Source organism: Chrysemys picta, unplaced genomic scaffold (genome assembly GCF_011386835.1).
Source record: "Chrysemys picta bellii isolate R12L10 unplaced genomic scaffold, ASM1138683v2 scaf278, whole genome shotgun sequence".
Lineage (NCBI taxonomy): Eukaryota > Metazoa > Chordata > Testudines > Emydidae > Chrysemys > Chrysemys picta.
Genome location: NW_027052985.1, coordinates 15,001 through 22,500, shown reverse-complemented (window position 1 = coordinate 22,500; position 7,500 = coordinate 15,001). Strand labels below are relative to the sequence as shown.

Sequence of the window (7,500 nt, the reverse complement as noted above, 5' to 3'; positions counted from 1 at the left end):
CCGGAGCCGGAAAAGGGAAAAAAAGGATCGGGCCCACTAGAGACATGGACCCGGCCGCCAAGCAGGCCGCCCTGGGCTGACCCTCCCCGGCCGCAGCGAGGGACTGCCTCCCGGCCGACAGGATCGGGCCCCTGGAAGTCTGGGGGTGGGGGGGGGGGAAATCGCCCCACGCCCCCGAGGAGGGCTGCCCGGGCGGGCCTGGCCCCGGAGCTCGGAAAAAAAAAAAGGATCGGGCCCACTAGAGACATGGACCAGGCCGCCCTGGGCTCACCTTCCCCGGCCGCAGCGAGGGACTGCCTCCCGGTCGACTGGATCGGGCCCCTGGAAGTCTGGAAAAAAGAATGGAACCTGACGCCTCCGAGGAGGGGGCACCCAGGGAAGGAGGGAGATCCGGGTTGACCTGCTGACCGGACGGGAAAGAGGCCACCGGGCGTCCCCCCCCCCTTAAAACCTAGGGGTTGACCTGGTGGCCGGAAAGCGAACCGGCCAGCCGGTGAACCCGTCCGATTCCACGGGTTGACCTGGTGGCCGGGAAGCGAACCGGCCAGCAGGTGAACCCGTTCGATTCCACGGGTTGACCTGGTGCCCGGGAGGGGACTCTGAAAATTTTTCAGCCCTTTCGACTCGGGGTTGACCTGGTGGCCGAGAGGGGACTCGCACGGCAGGCAAGCCGCCCTGGGCTCACCCTCCCCGGCCGCAGCGAGGGACTGCCACCCGGCCGACTGGATCGGGCCCCTGGAAGTCTGGAAAAAAGAATGGAACCTGACGCCTCCGAGGAGGGGGCGCCCAGGGAAGGAGGGAGATCCGGGTTGACCTGGTGACCGGACGGGAAAGAGGCCACCGGGCGTCCCCCCCTTAAAACCTAGGGGTTGACCTGGTGGCCGGAAAGCGAACCGGCCAGCCGGTGAACCCGTCCGATTCCACGGGTTGACCTGGTGGCCGGGAAGCGAACCGGCCAGCAGGTGAACCCGTTCGATTCCACGGGTTGACCTGGTGCCCGGGAGGGGACTCTGAAAATTTTTCAGCCCTTTCGACTCGCGGTTGACCTGGTGGCCGAGAGGGGACTCGCACGGCAGGCAAGCCGCCCTGGGCTGACCCTCCCCGGCCGCAGCGAGGGACTGCCTCCCGGCCGACAGGATCGGGCCCCTGGAAGTCTGGGGGGGGGGGGAATCGCCCCACGCCTCCGAGGAGGGCTGCCCGGGCGGGCCTGGCCCCGGAGCTCGAAAAAAAAAAAAAGGATCGGGCCCACTAGAGACATGGACCAGGCCGCCCTGGGCTCACCCTCCCCGGCCGCAGCGAGGGACTGCCTCCCGGCCGACTGGATCGGGCCCCTGGAAGTCTGGGGGGGGGGGGGGGAAATGGAACCTGACGCCTCCGAGGAGGGGACGCCCAGGGAAGGAGGGAGATCCGGGTTGACCTGGTGACCGGACGGGAAAGAGGCCACCGGGCGTGCCCCCGTTAAAACCCCTAGGGGTTGACCTGGTGGCCGGAAAGCAAACCGGCCACTGGGTAGGCCGGTCGGCAACCTAGGGGTTGACCTGGTGCCCGGGAAGCGAACCGGCCAGCAGGTGAACCCGTTCGATTCCACGGGTTGACCTGGTGCCCGGGAGGGGACTCTGAAAATTTTTCAGCCCTTTCGACTCGGGGTTGACCTGGTGGCCGAGAGGGGACTCGCACGGCAGGCAAGCCGCCCTGGGCTCACCCTCCCCGGCCGCAGCGAGGGACTGCCTCCCGGTCGACTGGATCGGGCCCCTGGAAGTCTGGAAAAAAGAATGGAACCTGACGCCTCCGAGGAGGGGGCGCCCAGGGAAGGAGGGAGATCCGGGTTGACCTGCTGACCGGACGGGAAAGAGGCCACCGGGCGTCCCCCCCCCCTTAAAACCTAGGGGTTGACCTGGTGGCCGGAAAGCGAACCGGCCAGCAGGTGAACCCGTTCGATTCCACGGGTTGACCTGGTGCCCGGGAAGCGAACCGGCCAGCAGGTGAACCCGTTCGATTCCACGGGTTGACCTGGTGCCCGGGAAGCGAACCGGCCAGCAGGTGAACCCGTTCGATTCCACGGGTTGACCTGGTGCCCGGGAAGCGAACCGGCCAGCAGGTGAACCCGTTCGATTCCACGGGTTGACCTGGTGCCCGGGAGGGGACTCTGAAAATTTTTCAGCCCTTTCGACTCGGGGTTGACCTGGTGGCCGAGAGGGGACTCGCACGGCAGGCAAGCCGCCCTGGGCTCACCCTCCCCGGCCGCAGCGAGGGACTGCCACCCGGCCGACTGGATCGGGCCCCTGGAAGTCTGGAAAAAAGAATGGAACCTGACGCCTCCGAGGAGGGGGCACCCAGGGAAGGAGGGAGATCCGGGTTGACCTGCTGACCGGACGGGAAAGAGGCCACCGGGCGTCCCCCCCCCCTTAAAACCTAGGGGTTGACCTGGTGGCCGGAAAGCGAACCGGCCAGCCGGTGAACCCGTCCGATTCCACGGGTTGACCTGGTGGCCGGGAAGCGAACCGGCCAGCAGGTGAACCCGTTCGATTCCACGGGTTGACCTGGTGCCCGGGAGGGGACTCTGAAAATTTTTCAGCCCTTTCGACTCGGGGTTGACCTGGTGGCCGAGAGGGGACTCGCACGGCAGGCAAGCCGCCCTGGGCTCACCCTCCCCGGCCGCAGCGAGGGACTGCCACCCGGCCGACTGGATCGGGCCCCTGGAAGTCTGGAAAAAAGAATGGAACCTGACGCCTCCGAGGAGGGGGCGCCCAGGGAAGGAGGGAGATCCGGGTTGACCTGGTGACCGGACGGGAAAGAGGCCACCGGGCGTCCCCCCCTTAAAACCTAGGGGTTGACCTGGTGGCCGGAAAGCGAACCGGCCAGCCGGTGAACCCGTCCGATTCCACGGGTTGACCTGGTGGCCGGGAAGCGAACCGGCCAGCAGGTGAACCCGTTCGATTCCACGGGTTGACCTGGTGCCCGGGAGGGGACTCTGAAAATTTTTCAGCCCTTTCGACTCGCGGTTGACCTGGTGGCCGAGAGGGGACTCGCACGGCAGGCAAGCCGCCCTGGGCTGACCCTCCCCGGCCGCAGCGAGGGACTGCCTCCCGGCCGACAGGATCGGGCCCCTGGAAGTCTGGGGGGGGGGGGGAATCGCCCCACGCCTCCGAGGAGGGCTGCCCGGGCGGGCCTGGCCCCGGAGCTCGAAAAAAAAAAAAAGGATCGGGCCCACTAGAGACATGGACCAGGCCGCCCTGGGCTCACCCTCCCCGGCCGCAGCGAGGGACTGCCTCCCGGCCGACTGGATCGGGCCCCTGGAAGTCTGGGGGGGGGGGGGAAATGGAACCTGACGCCTCCGAGGAGGGGACGCCCAGGGAAGGAGGGAGATCCGGGTTGACCTGGTGACCGGACGGGAAAGAGGCCACCGGGCGTGCCCCCGTTAAAACCCCTAGGGGTTGACCTGGTGGCCGGAAAGCAAACCGGCCACTGGGTAGGCCGGTCGGCAACCTAGGGGTTGACCTGGTGGCCGGGAAGCGAACCGGCCAGCAGGTGAACCCGTCCGATTCCACGGGTTGACCTGGTGCCCGGGAGGGGACTCTGAAAATTTTTCAGCCCTTTCGACTCGGGGTTGACCTGGTGGCCGAGAGGGGCCTCGCACGGCAGGCAAGCCGCCCTGGGCTCACCCTCCCCGGCCGCAGCGAGGGACTGCCCCTCCCCACCCCCCGGCTGACAGGATCGGGCGCACTGGAAGTCCGGGACAGTATTTTCCCCGACGCCGGGGAGGGCGGGCGGAGGGGCTCTGGCGGCCAGCCCGGGCCCCGGAGCTCGAAAAGGAAAAAAGGACCGGGCCCGCGAGAGACGGGGGCCCTGCCGCAGGGGGGGGGGCAGTCCGACCGGGGCTCACCGTGCGGCAGGCCCGGGCGTCGGCAGGGGAAAGCGGGCGAGGAGGCGCGGGGCCGGGTGCCTACGGCCATACCGGACCGAACGCCCCCGATCCCGTCCGATCTCGGAAGGTAAACCGTCCCGGGCCTGGCTAGTACTTGGATGGGTGACCGCCTGGGAATCCCAGGTGCCGTAGGCAGCTTTTCCCGGTCCGAGTCAGCTCTCTCTCCTTTTCTGGGGGGGAAGGAGAGGGGGGGACGGGCCGGAAAGCCCCTCGTCGCTCCTGCCGAGTCGGAGGTCGCGGCCGCAGGTCACGGGTCTGGGCGCCTGGGGTCCGGCTCCCCACCCACCCGGCTTCCTCCGCGGAGGACCCCCCCCGGGGCCACCGAAGCCGCTGGGGGAGACGCCGGGCATGGGGCGGACTGGCCCGGACCCTCCCGGCCGCCGGCCCGCAGGTCCGCCCCGAATCCCCCCCCGCGGCCACCCAGGCCAGGCCTGGCCAGGCGGGACGGACGGCGGGTGTCCAGCGCCCAGCGGCTTCCTCCAGCGGGGACCCACGGACCCCAAAGCCGCAGGGGGAGGCCCCGGGCCTGGGACGGACTCGCTCGGACCCCCTGCGCCCGGCCGCCGGCCCGCGGGACCGCCCCGAATCCCCCCGCGGCCACCCAGGCCAGGCCTGGCCAGGCGGGACGGACGGCGGGTGTCCAGCGCCCAGCGGCTTCCTCCAGCGGGGACCCACGGACCCCAAAGCCGCAGGGGGAGACCCCAGGCCCGGGACCGACTCGCTCGGACCCCCCGCCTCCCCTGCGCCCGGCCGCCGGCCCGCGGGACCGCCCCGAATCCCCCCGCGGCCACCCAGGCCAGGCCTGGCCAGGCGGGACGGACGGCGGGTGTCCAGCTCCCAGTGGCTTCCGCCAGCGGGGACCCACGGACCCCAAAGCCGCAGGGGGAGGCCCCGGGCCCGGGACGGACTCGCTCGGACCCCCCGCCTCCCCTGCGCCCGGCCCCCGGCCCGCGGGACCGCCCCGAATCCCCCCGCGGCCATCCAGGCCAGGCCTGGCCTGGCGGGCCGGTGTGCAGCTCCCCCGGGCTTCCTCCCCCGACGACCCGCGCCCCCCTGAGCCGCAGGCGGAGACCCCGGCCCCGGGGCGGACCGGCCCGGGCTCGCCCGAGCCCCCTGCGCCCGGCCCGCAGGACCGCCCCCCCGAATCCCCCGGGAGAGGCCCGGCCTGCACGCCACTGACGACCCGCGGCCCCCAAAGTCGCAGGAGGCGCCCCCCCCCCCCCGGTTAGCCCCGTCTCGCTCCGCGCCCCCCGCCCCTCGCTGCCGGGACCGGGCGCCGCCCCAGAGTCAGCCGCAGCCGGCCGGCCTGAGAGCTGCCCTCCTGTGGACGACGGTGAGTTTACCTTGATACTAACCGGCCGTCAGCCAGGTCAACCCCATTGCTAGACTGGGGTGGACCTGGTGGCCGAGTGGGGACTTGGAACATTTGACAGCTGCTTCCCGGGGCTTGACCGGTTGTCCTGAACGCCCCCCACCCCCACCCCCAGCCCCCGGCTCCTGCTCCCCTCTCCCCAGCCTCGGTGCTCCGCTCCCTGCCTCGGAGGCTGCCTCTCTGCGGCGCCTGCATCGCCTCCGAGGACGCGCACCCTCCGGAGGCTGGACGTAAACCCACCACTGCCGCCGACCCGGCTCTCCGAGGGACGACTGTGAGGCCCCCCACCCCACCCCACCCCCGGACCGCCCTGGGGACGACTGCTAAGCCTCCCCCACCGGACCGCCCGGGGGAAGACTGCGACGCCTCCCGCCAGGCCCCCACCCAGCCTGGGGGAAGACTGCTAAGCCTCCCCCCCACACACACACACACACACTGTCGGGGGATGACGATTAAGCCTCTCCCGGACTGCCCGGGGGAAGACTATTAAGCCTCCCCTGGAACCACTATTAAGCCTGCCCCCGGAGTCCTCGGGGGATGACTGCTAAGCCTCCCCCACCGGACCACCCGGGGCAAGACTGCTAAGCCTCCCTCCCACACACACACACACTGTCAGGGGAGGACTATTAAGCTTTCCCGCTGGAGCGCCCGGGGCGGACGACTGTTAAGCCTGCCCCCGGAGTCCTCGGGGGAGGACTATTAAGCTTTCCCCCCTGGAGCGCCCGGGGGGGGGGGGGGGGGGGACGACTATTAAGCCTGGCCCCCGGAGTCCTCGGGGGACGACTATTAAGCCTCCCCCGGACCTGCTCCCTCTCGACTATTAAGCCCCCCCTCTGCGGTCCTCAGCACCACTGCCGCGCTGCCCTGGGAGTGGGGTGACATCCGGTCCGGAAAGCAAACCGGCCACCAGGTCAACCCGTCGAATCCAATGGGTTGACCTGGTGGCCGGAAAGCAAACCGGTCGCCAGGTCAACCCGTCGAATCCAATGGGTTGACCTGGTGGCCGGAAAGCAAACCGGCCGCCAGGTCAACCCAGTAGATTCAGCGGGTTGACCTGGTGGCCGAACGGGGACTTTGAAAATTTGACAGCCGCTTCCCGGGGGTTGACCTGTTGTCCCGGTGGGGACTTTGAACATTTGACAGCCGCCTCCCAGGGCTTGACCTGTTGTCCCGGTGGGGACTTTGAACATTTGACAGCCGCCTCCCAGGGCTTGACCTGTTGTCCCGGGGGGGACTTTGAACATTTTACAGCCGCTTCCCGGGGCTTGACCTGGTGGCCGAGTGGGGACTTTGAACATTTGACAGCCGCTTCCCGGGGGTTGACCTGTTGTCCTGAACGCCCCCCACCTCCCCCCCCCCGGCTCCTGCTCCCCACTCCCCAGCCTCGGTGCTCCGCTCCCTGCCTCGGAGGCTGCCTCTCTGCGGCGGCTGCATCGCGTCCGAGGACGCTCACCCTCCGGAGGCTGGATGTAAAGCCTGACACCCGCCACCGCCGCCGACACGGCTCTCGGAGGGACGACTCTGAGGCCTCCCCCCACCCCCGGACCGCCCTGGGGACGACTGCTAAGCCTCCCCCCCGCCCACACCCACACCCACACTGTCGGGGGATGACTCTTAAGCCTCTCCCGGACTGCCTGGGGAACGACTATTAAGCCTGCCCCCCCCGGAGCACTCGGGGGACGACTATTAAGCCTCCCGCGGACTGCCCGGGGGATGACTATTAAGCCTCCCCTGGAAGGACTATTAAGCCTCCCCCGGACTGGCCGGGGGACGCCTATTAAGCCTATCCTCGGGGGAGGACTATTAAGCTTTTCCCCCTGGAGCGCCCGGGGGGACGACGATTAAGCCTGGCCCCCGGAGTACCCGGGGGACGACTATTAAGCCTCCCCCGGACTGGCCGGGGGACGACTATTAAGCCTCCCCCGGACCTGCTCCCTCTCGACTATTAAGCCCCCCTCTGTGGTCCTCAAGACCACTGCCGTGCTGCCCTGGGAGTGGGGTGACACCCGGGCCGGAAAGCAAACCGGCCACCAGGTCAACCCGTCGAATCCAATGGGTTGACCTGGTGGCCGGAAAGCAAACCAGCCGCCAGGTCAACCCGTCGAATCCAATGGGTTGACCTGGTGGCCGGAAAGCAAACCGGCCGCCAGGTCAACCCAGTAGATTCGACGGGTTGACCTGGTGGCCTTAAAGCACGACTCTT

General features: G+C 69.3%; 1 non-coding gene across 1 annotated transcript; it reads left to right on the top strand.

Annotated features, from left to right (window-relative positions):
• Nucleotides 1-3,941: 3,941 nt before the first annotated feature.
• LOC135978480 (5S ribosomal RNA) lies at nucleotides 3,942-4,060 on the top strand. The gene has a single exon (XR_010595895.1). It is a non-coding gene; the product is annotated as a 5S ribosomal RNA (ribosomal RNA).
• Nucleotides 4,061-7,500: the final 3,440 nt, after the last annotated feature.